This window comes from Panulirus ornatus, chromosome 11 (assembly GCF_036320965.1).
Source record: "Panulirus ornatus isolate Po-2019 chromosome 11, ASM3632096v1, whole genome shotgun sequence".
Taxonomy (NCBI): Eukaryota; Metazoa; Arthropoda; class Malacostraca; order Decapoda; family Palinuridae; genus Panulirus; species Panulirus ornatus.
The window spans coordinates 40,174,261-40,191,151 of record NC_092234.1 but is presented as its reverse complement, the minus strand read 5'-3'; the positions used below and the strand labels follow the sequence as shown (position 1 = coordinate 40,191,151).

Sequence of the window (16,891 nt, the reverse complement as noted above, 5' to 3'; positions counted from 1 at the left end):
GAGGAAAGTGATTGGTTGTCAGTGAATGTAGGTTTGCGGCAGGGGTGTGTGATGTCTCCATGGTTGTTTAATTTGTTTATGGATGGGGTTGTTAGGGAGGTGAATGCAAGAGTTTTGGAAAGAGGGGCAAGTATGAAGTCTGTTGGGGATGAGAGAGCTTGGGAAGTGAGTCAGTTGTTGTTCGCTGATGATACAGCGCTGGTGGCTGATTCATGTGAGAAACTGCAGAAGCTGGTGACTGAGTTTGGTAAAGTGTGTGAAAGAAGAAAGAGTAAATAAAGAGTAAATGTGAATAAGAGCAAGGTTATTAGGTACAGTAGGGTTGAGGGTCAATTGGGAGGTGAGTTTGAATGGAGAAAAACTGGAGGAAGTGAAGTGTTTTAGATATCTGGGAGTCGATCTGGCAGCGGATGGAACCATGGAAGCGGAAGTGGATCATAGGGTGGGGGAGGGGGCGAAAATTCTGGGAGCCTTGAAGAATGTGTGGAAGTCGAGAACATTATCTCGGAAAGCAAAAATGGGTATGTTTGAAGGAATAGTGGTTCCAACAATGTTGTATGGTTGCGAGGCGTGGGCTATGGATAGAGTGGTGCGCAGGAGGATGGATGTGCTGGAAATGAGATGTTTGAGGACAATGTGTGGTGTGAGGTGGTTTGATCGAGTAAGTAACGTAAGGGTAAGAGAGATGTGTGGAAATAAAAAGAGCGTGGTTGAGAGAGCAGAAGAGGATGTTTTGAAATGGTTTGGGCACATGGAGAGAATGAGTGAGGAAAGATTGACCAAGAGGATATATGTGTCGGAGGTGGAGGGAACGAGGAGAAGAGGGAGACCAAATTGGAGGTGGAAAGATGGAGTGAAGATTTTGTGTGATCGGGGCCTGAACATGCAGGAGGGTGAAAGGAGGGCAAGGAATAGAGTGAATTGGATCGATGTGGTATACCGGGGTTGACGTGCTGTCAGTGGATTGAATCAGGGCATGTGAAGCGTCTGGGGTAAACCATGGAGAGCTGTGTAGGTATGTATATTTTGCGTGTGTGGACGTATGCATATACATGTGTATGGGGGTGGGTTGGGCCATTTCTTTCGTCTGTTTCCTTGCGCTACCTCGCAGACGCGGGAGACAGCGACAAAGCAAAAAAAAAAAATATATATATATATATATGTATATATATTATTTATATATATATATATATATATATATATATATATATATATATATATATATATATATATATATATATATATCATTCTTTCAATGCTGAATTCTACGTAAAGTTTTACTCATGAGAGAAACCGATTGATCTTGAATGTCAAATAATTATCTTGTACCAGTGTAGAAACGACCAGTAGTTTTGATACTAATCCTTTTCAACTTTTTTTAATTTTGTTTTGAAAATATTGGATTTTTAGTTTGTGACATTAGACTAAGAAAGATTAGGTAATGTGTACAATATATCACCTGGCATTCCCCTTCTGTTTTGAATCAGTGGCCGGGCAGGGCCAGGGCCAGCCCAACAACGGATTGTCAACGTACGTTCTTCCTATATACTTATTTCTGGATCTCTGGGAGTAAAATTTTCACGTTTGTCGAGGAAGTTGGGTACTTATTTGCTATACGATCGTAGTGATTCTAACTCACAGTGTGGAAGAAAATCATCATTGCATGGATTCGTTTGTGTTTCACTTGCAATCATCATTAAGGGAAATGTGCTTTCTTCGCTAGAACCTCAGATGTATATGAAAATGAAAGCGATGAGATCTATCCTGACATAATGGTCGAGAATTCCAGGGACCCTCAGTCTCCAGGTTCTCGGCAACTTTTAAGAACGTCTCGAGATGTCATGGAAATAATTTTCACATGCTCCTCCACCTGAATCACATACTCCACATGGATCACATGCATCTCCACCTGAATCATACTACACCTGGAACACATACTCCACCTGAATGACATACTCCTCCACCTGAATCACATGTCCCTCCTCCTTTATCTCATGCTCTTCCAACTGAATCACATACTACTTCACCTGATTCACATACTCCTTTAACTGAATCACATACTCTTCCATCTGGATCACATGCATCTCCACCTGAATTTCATACTCCACCTGAATCACATGCTCCTCCACCTGAATCACATACTCCTTCACCTTAATCACATACTCCTCCACCTGGATCACATGTCCCTCCACCTGGATCACATGCTCCTTCACCTGGATGTAAAGATGTACTCGTGGTTGAACTCAGAGCACTAGCAAGTTTGTGATGCACAGTGCCCAATATGCCACTATTCCAGTACTGCAGAATTCATATCAGCTTTTAATTATATTGGAGATGTAAGACGGAAATACCTCCAGTTCCATTGAGAACAAGTTACCAGTCACGACACTTTACGCAGGTCATTGTTTAAGGGAAGCAGCCCAGTTAGTGCTATCACATGCCTAGGGTAATGTGCCCTCTGCTCTTGTAATGTGAAACTGTTTAACATTAAGGGGAGATAACTCCAGGTAATAAGAAACTACAATAGCTTCAAATATCTCAAGTAGCATTAAGTATCATTTTTACATTCATGGTTAGAGTTCTTTGTAAAAGGCTAGGTAGGTTCTCCATCACTGTTGCCATTGGATATTGAGTGATTTTTTCTGCAATGCTCATAATGTGTTTAAAGAATACAAATACAGTTTCAGAACATGAATTTCAGCATTTTTTTATTGAATGATATTAGATAAAGTAAAAGCACATGTGGTGGTTTGATCAAGTAAGTAATGAAAGGGTAAGAGAGATAGATGGATGTGTGGTAATAAAAGTGTGGTTGAGAGAGCAGAAGAGGATGTATTGAAATGGATTGGTCACATGGAGAGAATGAGTGAGAAAAGATTGACAAAAAGGATATATGTGTCAGAGGTAGAAGGAACTGGGAGAAGTGGGAGACCAAATTGGAGGTGGAAGGATGGAGTAAAAAAGATTTTGAGTGATTGGTACCTGAATCATGCAAGAGGGTGAAAAGGTATGCAAGGAATAGAGTGAATTGGAACGATGTGGTATACCAGGGTGGACGTGCTGTCAGTGGATTGAACCAGGGCATGTGAAGCATCTGGGGTAAACCATGGAAAGTTTTGTGGGGCCTGGATGTGGAAAGGGAGCTGTAGTTTTGGTGCATTACACATGACAGCTAGAGACTGATTGTGAACGGATGTGGTCTTTGTTGTCTTTTCCTAGCGCTATCTTGCATGTGCGCACGGGGGGGAGGTGGGTGCTATTTCATGTGTGGCGGGGTGACGACGGGAATGAATGAGGGCAGCAAGTATGAATATGTACATGTGTATGTATATGTATATGTCTATGTATATGTATGTATATGTTGAAATGTATATGTATGTATATGTTGAAATGTATAGGTATGTATATGTATGCATGTCGGCATATATATATATATACATGTGTGTGTGGGTGGGCTGGGCCAGTCTTTCGTCTATTTCCTTGCGCTACCTCACTAATGAGGGATACAGTTACATATTATAATAAAAGAAAAACATCCCCTCCTTGTATTTTAACTTTTAAAAGGGGAAACAGAAGGAGTCACGCGGGTAGTGCTCATCCTCCTCGAAGGCTCAGATTGGGGTGTCTAAATGTGTGTGGATGTAACCATGATGAGAAAAAAGGAGAGATAGGTAGTATGTTTGAGGAAAGGAACCTGCATGTTTTGGCTCTGAGTGAAATGAAGCTCAAGGTGGAAAGGGGAAGAGTGGTTTGGGAATGTTTTGGGAGTAAAGTCAGGGGTTGGTGAGAGATTGATATGGGTAAAACTGAAAGCGGATGGAGAGAGATGGGTGATTATTGGTGCATATGCACCTGGGCATGAGAAGAAAGATCAAGAGAGGCAAGTGTTTTGGGAGCAGTTGAGTGAGTGTGTTAGTAGTTTTGATGCACGAGACTGGGTTATAGTGATGGGTGATTTGAATGCAAAGGTGAGTAATGTTACAGTTGAGGGAATAATTGGTGTACATGGGGTGTTCAGTGTTGTAAATAGAAATAGTGAAGAGCTTGTAGATTTATGTGCTGAAAAAGGACTGGTGATTGGGAATACCTGGTTTAAAAGGAGAGATATACATAAGTATACGCATGAAAGTAGGAGAGATGACCAGAGAGAGTTATTGGATTACATGTCAATTGATAGGTGCGTGAAAGAGAGACTTTTGGATGTTGATTTGCTGAGAGGTGCAACTGGAGGGATGTCTGATCATTATCTTGTGTTGGCGAAGGTGAAGATTTGTAGAGGTTTTCAGAAAAGAAGAGAGAATAATGGGGTGAAGAGAGTGGTGAGAGTAAGTGAGCTTGGGAAGGAGACTTGTGTTAGGAAGTACCAGGAGAAACTGAGTGCAAAATGGAAAAAGATGAGAGCAAAGGACGTAAGGGGAGTGGGGGAGGAATGGGATGTATTTAGGGAAGCAGTGATGGCTTGCAGAAAAGATGCTTGTGGCATGGGAAAGGTGGGAGGTGGGCTGATTAGAAAGGGTAGTGAGTGGTGGTATGAAGAAGTAAGAGTATTAGTGAAAGAGAAGAGAGAGGCATTTGGATGTGTTTTGCAGGGAAATAGCACAAATGAGTGGGAGATGTATAAAAGAAAGGGGCAGGAGGTCAAGAGAAAGGTGCAAGAGGTGAAAAAGAGGGCAAACGAAAGTAGGAGTGAGAGAGTATAATTAGATTTTAGGGAGAATAAAAGGATGTTTTGGAAAGAGGTAAATAAAGTGCATAGGACGAGAGAACAAATGGGAACTTCAGTGAAGGAGGCAAATGGGGAGGTGATAACAAGAAGTGGTGATGTGAGAAGGAGATGGAGTGAGTATATTGAAGGTTTGTTGAATGTGTTTGATGATAGAGTGGCAGATATAGAGTGTTTTGGTCGAGGTGGTGTGCAAAGTGAAAGGGATAGGGAGAATGATTTGGTAAACAAGAGGTAGTAAAAGTTTTGCGGAAGATGAAAGCCAGCAAGGCAGCGGGGTTGGATGGTATTGCAGTGGAATTTGTTGAAAAAGGGGGTGACTGTATTGTTGACTGGTTGGTAAGGTTATTTGAAGCATGTATGACTCATGATGAGGTGCCTGAGGATTGGCAGAATGGTTGCGTAGTGCCATTGTATAAAGGCAAAGGGGATAAAAGTGAGTGCTCAAATTACAGAGGTATAAGTTTGTTGAGTATTCCTGGGAAACTATATGGGAGGGTATTGATTGAGAGGGTGAAGGCATGTACAGAGCATCAGATTGGGGAAGAGCATTGTGGTTTCTGAAGTGATAGAGGATGTGTGGATCAGGTGTTAGCTTTGATGAATTTATGTGAGAAATACTTTGAAAAGCAAATGGATTTGTATGTAGTATTTATGGATCTGGAGAAGGCATATGATAGAGTTTATAGAGATGCTCTGTGGAAGGTACTAAGAATATATGGTGTGTGACGCAAGTTGCTAGAAGCAGTGAAAAGTTTTTATCGAGGATGTAAGGCATGTGTACGTGTAGGAAGAGAGGAAAGTGATTGGTTCTCAGTGAATGTAGGTTTGTGGCAGGGGTGTGTGATGTCTCCATGGTTGTTTAATTTGTTTATGGATTGGGTTGTTAGGGAGGTGAATGCAAGAGTTTTGGAAAGAGGGGCAAGTATGCAGTCTGTTGTGGATGAGAGAGCTTGGGAAGTGAGTCAGTCGTTGTTCGCTGATGATACATCGCTGGTGGCTGATTCGTGTGAGAAACTGCAGAAGCTGAGTTTGGTAAAGTGTGTGAAAGAAGAAAGCTGAGATTAATGTGAATAAGAGCAAGGTTATTAGGTAGAGTAGGGTTGAGGGCCAAGTCAATTGGGAGGAAAGTTTGAATGGAGAAAAACTGGAGGAAGTGAAGAGTTTTAGATATCTGGGAGTGGATTTGGCAGCGGATGGAACAACCTAACAACCCTAACAACCCCATCCATAAACAAACAACCTTGGAGACATCACACACCTCTGCCGCAAACCTACATTCACTGAGAACCAATCACTTTCCACGGGGAAAATGGACTCGTAGTAATATCTTGATCACGCGCAAAATTGTGATCCTTTCCAATATATATATATATATATATATATATATATATATATATATATATATATATATATATTTTTTATATATTATACTTTGTCGCTGTCTCCCGCGTTTGCGAGGTAGCGCAAGGAAACAGACGAAAGAAATGGCCCAACACACCCCCCATACACATGTATATACATACGTCCACACACGCAAATATACATACCTACACAGCTTTCCATGGTTTACCCCAGACGCTTCACATGCCCTGATTCAATCCACTGACAGCACGTCAACCCCGGTATACCACATCAATCCAATTCACTCTATTCCTTGCCCTCCTTTCACCCTCCTGCATGTTCAGGCCCCGATCACACAAAATCTTTTTCACTCCATCTTTCCACCTCCAATTTGGTCTCCCACTTCTCCTCGTTCCCTCCACCTCCGACACATATATCCTCTTGGTCAATCTTTCCTCACTCATTCTCTCCATGTGCCCAAACCATTTCAAAACACCCTCTTCTGCTCTCTCAACCACGCTCTTTTTATTTCCACACATCTCTCTTACCCTTACGTTACTTACTCGATCAAACCACCTCACACCACACATTGTCCTCAAACATCTCATTTCCAGCACATTCACCCTCCTGCGCACAACTCTATCCATAGCCCACGCCTCGCAACCATACAACATTGTTGGAACCACTATTCCTTCAAACATACCCATTTTTGCTTTCCGAGATAATGTTCTCGACTTCCACACATTCTTCAAGGCTCCCAGGATTTTCGCCCCCCTCTCCCACCCTATGATTCACTTCCGCTTCCATGGTTCCATCCGCTGCCAGATCCACTCCTAGATATCTAAAACACTTTACTTCCTCCAGTTTCTCTCCATGCAAACTTACCTCCCAGTTGACTTGGCCCTCAACCCTACTGTACCTAATAACCTTGCTCTTATTCACATTTACTCTTAACTTTCTTATTTCACACACTTTACCAAACTCAGTCACCAGCTTCTGCAGTTTCTCACAGGAATCAGCCACCAGCGCTGTATCATCAGCAAACAACAACTGACTCGCTTCCCAAGCTCTCTCATTCACAACAGACTTCATACTTGCCCCTCTTTCCAAAACTCTTGCATTCACCTCCCTAACAACCCATCCATAAACAAATTAAACAACCATGGAGACATCACACACCCCTGCCGCGAACCTACATTCACTGAGAACCAATCACTTTCCTCTCTTCCTACATGTACACATGCCTTACATCCTCGATAAAAACTATATATATATATATATATATATATATATATATATATATATATATATATATATATATGTATATATATTTCTTTCAAACTATTCGCCATTTCCCGCGTGAGCAAGGTATCGTTAAGAACAGAGGACTGGGCCTCTGAGGGAATATCCTCACCTGGCCCCTTCTCTGTTCCTTCTTTTGGAAAATTAAAAAAAAAAACGAGAGGGGGTGGATTTCCAGCCCCCCCCAAGGAAATCCTCATACTATTCGCCATTTCCCGCATCAGCGAGGAAATGGCGAATAGTATGAAAAGATATATGTATGTATTTTTCTAACATATTCGCCATATCCCGCATTAGCGATGTAACATTAAGAAAAGAGAACTGAGTCCAAGAGAGAAAATCCTCACTTGGGCCCCCCTTCTCTGTTCCTTCTTTTCGAAAAGTAAATTATTATTATTATTATTATTATTATTTTTTATTTATTTATTTATTTTGCTTTCTCGCTGTCTCCCGCGTTTGCGAGGTAGCGCAAGGAAACAGATGAGAGAAATGGCCCAACTCACCCCATACACATGTATATACATCCACGTCCACACACGCAAATATACATACCTATACATCTCAATGTACACATATATATACTCACACAGACACATACATATATACCCATGCACACAATTCACACTGTCTGCCTTTATTCATTCCCATCGCCACCTCGCCACACATGGAATACCATCCCCCTCCCCCCTCATGTGTGCGAGATAGCGCTAGGAAAAGACAACAAAGGCCCCATTCATTCACACTCAGCCTCTAGCTGTCATGCAATAATGCCCGAAACCACAGCTCCCTTTCCACATCCAGGCCCCACACAACTTTCCATGGTTTACCCCAGATGCTTCACATGCCCTGATTCAATCCACTGACAGCACGTCAACCCCGGTATACCACATCGATCCAATTCACTCTATTCCATGCCCTCCTTTCACCCTCCTGCATGTTCAAGCCCCGATCACTCAAAATCTTTTTCACTCCATCTTTCCACCTCCAATTTGGGCTCCCTCTTCTCCTCGTTCCCTCCACCTCCGACACATATATCCTCTTGGTCAATCTTTCCTCACTCATTCTCTCCATGTGCCCAAACCATTTCAAAACACCCTCTTCTGCTCTCTCAACCACGCTCTTTTTATTTCCACACATCTCTCTTACTCTTATGTTACTTACTCGATCAAACCACCTCACACCACACATTGTCCTCAAACATCTCATTTCCAGCACATCCATCCTCCTGCGCACCACTCTATCCATAGCCCACGCCTCGCAACCATACAACATTGTTGGAACCACTATTCCTTCAAACATACCCATTTTTGCTTTCCGAGATAATGTTCTCGACTTCCACACATTCTTCAAGGCTCCCAGGATTTTTGCCCCCTCCCTCACCCTATGATCCACTTCCGCTTCCATGGTTCCATCCGCTGCCAGATCCACTCCCAGATATCTAAAACACTTTACTTCCTCCAGTTTTTCTCCATTCAAACTTACCTCCCAATTGACTTGACCCTCAACCCTACTGTACCTAATAACCTTGCTCTTATTCACATTTACTCTTAACTTTCTTCTTTCACACACTTTACCAAACTCAGTCACCAGCTTCTGCAGTTTCTCACATGAATCAGCCACCAGCGCTGTATCATCAGCGAACAACAACTGACTCACTTCCCAAGCTCTCTCATCCCCAACAGACTTCATACTTGCCCCTCTTTCCAAAACTCTTGCATTCACCTCCCTAACAACCCCATCCATAAACAAATTAAACAACCATGGAGACATCACACACCCCTGCCGCAAACCTACATTCACTGAGAACCAATCACTTTCCTCTCTTCCTACACGTACACATGCCTTACATCCTCGATAAAAACTTTTCACTGCTTCTAACAACTTGCCTCCCACACCATGTATTCTTAATACGTTGCACAGAACATCTCTATCAACTCTATCATATGCCTTCTCCAGATCCATAAATGCTACATACAAATCCATTTGCTTTTCTAAGTATTTCTCACATACATTCTTCAAAGCAAACACCTGATCCACACATCCTCTACCACTTCTGAAACCACACTGCTCTTCCCCAATCTGATGCTCTGTACATGCCTTCACCCTCTCAATCAATATCCTCCCATATTATTTACCAGGAATACACAACAAACTTATACCTCTGTAATTTGAGCACTCACTCTTATCCCCTTTGCCTTTGTACAATGGCACTATGCACGCATTCCGCCAATCCTCAGGCACCTCACCATGAGTCATACATACATTAAATAACCTTACCAACCAGTCAGTAATACGGTCACCCCCTTTTTTAATAGATTCCACTGCAATACCATCCAAACCTGCTGCCTTGCCGGCTTTCATCTTCCGCAAAGCTTTTACTACCTCTTCCCTGTTTACCGAATCATTTTCCCTAACCCTCTCACTTTGCACACCACCTCGACCAAAACACCCTATATCTGCCACTGTATCATCAAACACATTCAACAAATCTTCAAAATACTCACTCCATCTCCTTCTCACATCACCAATGTAGATAGATAGATATATATATTTATTCATTTATTATATTTATTTATTTTGCTTTGTCGCTGTCTCCTGTGTTTGCGAGGTAGCGCAAGGAAACACACGAAAGAAATGACCCAACCCACCTCCATACACATGTATATACATACACGTCACACACGCAAATATACATACCCATACATCTCAATGTACACATATATATATACACACACAGACACATACATATATACACATGCACACAATTCACACTGCCTGCCTTTATTCATTCCCATTGCCACCTCGCCACACATGGAATAACATCCCCCTACCCCCTCATGTGTGCGAGGTAGCACTAGGAAAAGACAACAAAGGCCCCATTCGTTCACACTCAGTCTCTAGCTGTCATGCAATAATGCCCAAAACCACAGCTCCTTTTCCATATCCAGGCCCTACAGAACTTTCCATGGTTTACCCCAGACGCTTCACATGCCCTGATTCAATCCATTGACAGCACGTCTACCCCGGTATACCACATCAATCCAATTCACTCTATTCCTTGCCCTCCTTTCACCCTCCTGAATGTTCAGGCCCCGATCACTTAAAATCTTTTTCACTCCATCTTTCCACCTCCAATTTGGTCTCCCACTTCTCCTCGTTCCCTCCACGTCCGACACATATATCCTCTTGCACACACTCACACACACACACATATATATATATGTGTATTTTTTTTTTTTTTTCTGTCTCCCGCGTTTGCGAGGTAGCGCAAGGAAACAGAGGAAAGAAATGGCCCAACCCACCCCCATACACATGTATATACATACGTCCACACACGCAAATATACATACCTACACAGCTTTCCATGGTTTACCCCAGACGCTTCACATGCCCTGATTCAACCCACTGACAGCACGTCAACCCCGGTATACCACATCGATCCAATTCACTCTATTCCTTGCCCTCCTTTCACCCTCCTGCATGTTCAGGCCCCGATCACAAAATCTTTTTCACTCCATCTTTCCACCTCCAATTTGGTCTCCCACTTCTCCTCGTTCCCTCCACCTCCGACACATATATCCTCTTGGTCAATCTTTCCTCACTCATTCTCTCCATGTGCCCAAACCATTTCAAAACACCCTCTTCTGCTCTCTCAACCACGCTCTTTTTATTTCCACACATCTCTCTTACCCTTACATTACTTACTCGATCAAACCACCTCACACCACACATTGTCCTCAAACATCTCATTTCCAGCACATCCATCCTCCTGCGCACAACTCTATCCATAGCCCACACCTTGCAACCATACAACATTGTTGGAACCACTATTCCTTCAAACATACCCATTTTTGCTTTCCGAGATAATGTTCTCGACTTCCACACATTCTTCAAGGCTCCCAGGATTTTCGCCCCCTCCCCCACCCTATGATCCACTTCCGCTTCCATGGTTCCATCCGCTGCCAGATCGACTCCCAGATATCTAAAACACTTTACTTCCTCCAGTTTTTCTCCATTCAAACTCACTTCCCAATTGACTTGACCCTCAACCCTACTGTGCCTAATAACCTTGCTCTTATTCACATTTACTCTTAAATTTCTTCTTTCACACACTTTACCAAACTCAGTCACCAGCTTCTGCAGTTTCTCACATGAATCAGCCACCAGCGCTGTATCATCAGCGAACAACAACTGACTCACTTCGCAAGCTCTCTCATCCCCTACAGACTTCATACTTGCCCCTCTTTCCAAAACTCTTGCATTCACCTCCCTAACAACCCCATCCATAAACAAGTTAAACAACCATGGAGACATCACACACCCCTGCCGCAAACCTACATTCACTGAGAACCAATCACTTTCCTCTCTTCCTACACATACACATGCCTTACATCCTCGATAAAAACTTTTCACTGCTTCTAATAACTTGCCTCCCACACCATATATTCTTAATACCTTCCACAGAGCATCTCTATCAACCCTATCATATGCCTTCTCCAGATCCATAAATGCTGCATACAAATCCATTTGCTTTTCTAAGTATTTCTCATATACATTCTTCAAAGCAAACACCTGAGCCACACATCCTCTACCACTTCTGAAACCACACTGCTCTTCCCCAATCTGATGCTCTGTACATGCCTTCATCCTCTCAATCAATACCCTCCCATATAATTTACCAGGAATACTCAACAAACTTATACCTCTGTAATTTGAGCACTCACTCTTATCCCCTTTGCCTTTGTACAATGGCACTATGCAAGCATTCCGCCAATCCTCAGGCACCTCACCATGAGTCATACATACATTAAATAACCTTACCAACCAGTCAATAATACAGTCACCCCTTTTTTGGTAAATTCCACTGCAATACCATCCAAACCTGCTGCCTTGCCGGCTTTCATCTTCCGCAAAGCTTTTACTACCTCTTCTCTGTTTACCAAATCATTTTCCCTAACCCTCTCACTTTGCACACCACCTTGACCAAAACACCCTATATCTGCCACTCTATCATCAAACACATTCAACAGACCTTCAAAATACTCACTCCATCTCCTTCTCACATCACCACTACTTGTTATCACCTCCCCATTTGCGCCCTTCACTGAAGTTCCTATTTGCTCCCTTGTCTTACGCACTTTATTTACCTCCTTCCAGAACATCTTTTATTCTCCCTAAAATTTAATGATACTCTCTCACCCCAACTCTCATTTGCCCTTTTTTTCACCTCTTGCACCTTTCTCTTGACCTCCTGTCCCTTTCTTTTATACATCTCCCACTCAAATGCATTTTTTCCCTGCAAAAATCGTCCAAATGCCTCTCTCTTCTCTTTCACTAATAATCTTACTTCTTCATCCCACCACTCACTACCCTTTCTAATCAACCCACCTCCCACTCTTCTCATGCCATAAGCATCTTTTGCGCAATCCATCACTGATTCCCTAAATACATCCCATTCCTCCCCCACTCCCCTTACTTCCATTGTTCTCACCTTTTTCCATTCTGTACTCAGTCTCTCCTGGTACTTCCTCACACAAGTCTCCTTCCCAAGCTCACTTACTCTCACCACCCTCTTCACCCCAACATTCACTCTTCTTTTCTGAAAACCCATACAAATCTTCACCTTAGCCTCCACAAGATAATGATCAGACATCCCTCTAGTTGCACCTCTCAGCACATTAACATCCAAAAGTCCCTCTTTCGCACGCCTGTCAATTAACACGTAATCCAATAACGCTCTCTGGCCATCTCTCCTACTTACATACGTATACTTATGTATATCTTGCTTTTTAAACCAGGTATTCCCAATCACCAGTCCTTTTTCAGCACATAAATCTACAACCTCTTCACCATTTCCATTTACAACACTGAACACCCCATGTATACCAATTATTCCCTCAACTGCCACATTACTCACCTTTGCATTCAAATCACCCATCACTGTAACACCGGTCTCGTGCATCAAAACCACTAACACACTCATTCAGCTGCTCCCAAAACACTTGACTTTCATGATCTTTCTTCTCATGCCCAGGTGCATATGCACCAATAATCACCCATCTCTCTCCATCAACTTTCAGTTTTACCCATATTAATCGAGAATTTACTTTCTTACATTCTATCACATACTCCCACAACTCCTGTTTCAGGAGTACTGCTACTCCTTCCCTTGCTCTTGTCCTCTCACTAACCCCTGACTTTACTCCCAAGACATTCCCAAACCACTCTTGCCCTTTACCCTTGAGTTTCGTTTCACTCAGAGCCAAAACATCCAGGTTCCTTTCCTCAAACATACTACCTATCTCTCCTTTTTTCACATCTTGGTTATATCCACACACATTTAGACACCCCAGTCTGAGCCTTCGAGGAGGATGAGCACTCCCCGCGTGACTCCTTCTTCTGTTTCCCATTTTAGAAAGTTGAAAAAAATACAAGGAGGAGAGGATTTCTGGCCCCCCGCACCCGTCCCCTCTAGTCGCCTTCTACGACACGTGAGGAATGCGTGGGAAGTATTCTTTCACCCCTATCCCCAGGGATAATATATATATATATATATATATATATATATATATATATATATATATATATATATATATATATATATATATATATTGCGCTACCTCGCAAACGCGGGAGACAGCGACAAAGAATAAAAAAAAAAATATGTATATATATATATATATATATATATATATATAAAAAAGGTAAGAAATAATAGTGATGGGTGATTTTAATGCAAAGGTGAGTAATGTGGCAGTTGAGGGAATAATTGGTATACATGGGGTGTTCAGTGTTGTAAATGGAAATGGTGAAGAGCTTGTAGATTTATGTGCTGAAAAAGGACTGATGATTGGGAATACCTGGTTTAAAAAGCGAGATATACATAAGTATACTTATGTAAGTAGGAGAGATGGCCAGAGAGCGTTATTGGATTACGTGTTAATTGACAGGCGTGCGAAAGAGAGACTTTTGGATGTTAATGTGCTGAGAGGTGCAACTGGAGGGATGTCTGATCATTATCTTGTGGAGGCTAAGGTGAAGATTTGTATGGGTTTTCAGAAAAGAAGAGTGAATGTTGGGGTGAAGAGGGTGGTGAGAGTAAGTGAGCTTGGGAAGGAGACCTGTGTGAGGAAGTACCAGGAGAGACTGAGTACAGAATGGAAAAAGGTGAGAACAATGGAAGTAAGGGGAGTGGGGGAGGAATGGGATGTATTTAGGGAATCAGTGATGGATTGCGCAAAAGATGCTTGTGGCATGAGAAGAGTGGGAGGTGGGTTGATTAGAAAGGGTAGTGAGTGGTGGGATGAAGAAGTAAGAGTATTAGTGAAAGAGAAGAGAGAGGCATTTGGACGATTTTTGCAGGGAAAAAATGCAATTGAGTGGGAGATGTATAAAAGAAAGAGACAGGAGGTCAAGAGAAAGGTGCAAGAGGTGAAAAAAAGGGGGAATGAGAGTTGGGGTGAGAGAGTATCATTAAATTTTAGGGAGAATAAAAAGATGTTCTGGAAGGAGGTAAATAAAGTGCGTAAGACAAGGGAGCAAATGGGAACTTCAGTGAAGGGCGCAAATGGGGAGGTGATAACAAGTAGTGGTGATGTGAGAAGGAGATGGAGTGAGTATTTTGAAGGTTTGTTGAATGTGTTTGATGATAGAGTGGCAGATTTAGGGTGTTTTGGTCGAGGTGGTGTGCAAAGTGAGAGGGTTAGGGAAAATGATTTGGTAAACAGAGAAGAGGTAGTGAAAGCTTTGCGGAAGATGAAAGCCGGCAAGGCAGCAGGTTTGGATGGTACTGCAGTGGAATTTATTAAAAAAGGGGGTGACTGTATTGTTGACTGGTTGCTAAGGTTATTTAATGTATGTATGACTCATGGAGAGGTGCCTGAGGATTGGCGGAATGCGTGCATAGTGCCATTGTACAAAGGCAAAGGGGATAAGAGTGAGTGCTCAAATTACAGAGGTATAAGTTTGTTGAGTATTCCTGGTAAATTATATGGGAGGGTATTGATTGAGAGGGTGAAGGCATGTACAGAGCATCAGATTGGGGAAGAGCAGTGTGGTTTCAGAAGTGGTAGAGGATGTGTGGATCAGGTGTTTGCTTTGAAGAATGTATGTGAGAAATACTTAGAAATGCTAATGGATTTGTATGTAGCATTTATGGATCTGGAGAAGGCATATGATAGAGTTGATAGAGATGCTCTGTGGAAGGTATTAAGAATATATGGTGTGGGAGGAAAGTTGTTAGAAGCAGTGAAAAGTTTTTATCGAGGATGTAAGGCATGTGTACGTGTAGGAAGAGAGGAAAGTGATTGGTTCTCAGTGAATGTAGGTTTGCGGCAGGGGTGTGTGATGTCTCCATGGTTGTTTAATTTGTTTATGGATGGGGTTGTTAGGGAGGTAAATGCAAGAGTTTTGGAAAGAGGGGCAAGTATGAAGTCTGTTGGGGATGAGAGAGCTTGTGAAGTGAGTCAGTTGTTGTTCGCTGATGATACAGCGCTGGTGGCTGATTCATGTGAGAAACTGCAGAAGCTGGTGACTGAGTTTGGTAAAGTGTGTGGAAGAAGAAAGTTAAGAGTAAATATGAATAAGAGCAAGGTTATTAGGTACAGTAGGGTTGAGGGTCAAGTCAATTGGGAGGTGAGTTTGAATGGAGAAAAACTGGAGGAAGTGAAGTGTTTTAGATATCTGGGAGTGGATCTGGCAGCGGATGGAACCATGGAAGCGGAAGTGGATCATAGGGTGGGGGAGGGGGCGAAAATTCTGGGGGCCTTGAAGAATGTGTGGAAGTCGAGAACATTATCTCGGAAAGCAAAAATGGGTATGTTTGAAGGAATAGTGGTTCCAACAATGTTGTATGGTTGCGAGGCGTGGGCTATGGATAGAGTTGTGCGCAGGAGGATGGATGTGCTGGAAATGAGATGTTTGAGGACAATGTGTGGTGTGAGGTGGTTTGATCGAGTGAGTAACGTAAGGGTAAGAGAGATGTGTGGAAATAAAAAGAGTGTGGTTGAGAGAGCAGAAGAGGGTGTTTTGAAGTGGTTTGGGCACATGGAGAGAATGAGTGAGGAAAGATTGACCAAGAGGATATATGTGTCGGAGGTGGAGGGAACGAGGAGAAGAGGGAGACCAAATTGGAGGTAGAAAGGTGGAGTGAAAAAGATTTTGTGTGATCGGGGCCTGAACATGCAGGAGGGTGAAAGGAGGGCAAGGAATAGAGTGAATTGGAGCGATGTGGTATACTGGGGTTGACGTGCTGTCAGTGGATTGAATCAAGGCATGTGAAGCGTCTGGGGTAAACCATGGAAAGCTGTGTAAGTATGTATATTTGCGTGTGTGGACGTATGTATATACATGTGTATGGGGGGGGTTGGGCCATTTCTTTCGTCTGTTTCCTTGCGCTACCTCGCAAACGTGGGAGACAGCGACAAAGTATAAAAAAAATGAAATAATAATAATTTAGAAAACTGAAACTTCTAGTTTGAAATGAAATGAAAAAATGAATGTCACATAATGGTTCAACCTCTG

The 16,891-nt window shown here is 42.5% G+C and overlaps 1 protein-coding gene across 2 annotated transcripts in view; it reads left to right on the top strand.

Annotated features, from left to right (window-relative positions):
• The first annotated feature begins 1,459 nt into the window (after positions 1-1,459).
• LOC139751415 (uncharacterized) overlaps positions 1,460-16,891 on the top strand; it is a 217,508-nt gene continuing 202,076 nt past the window's right edge. For both annotated transcript variants that reach the window (XM_071666807.1, XM_071666806.1), the window contains exon 1: positions 1,460-1,530. The gene's annotated coding sequence lies outside the window, so the exon portion shown is untranslated. The remainder of the gene's footprint in view (positions 1,531-16,891) is intronic.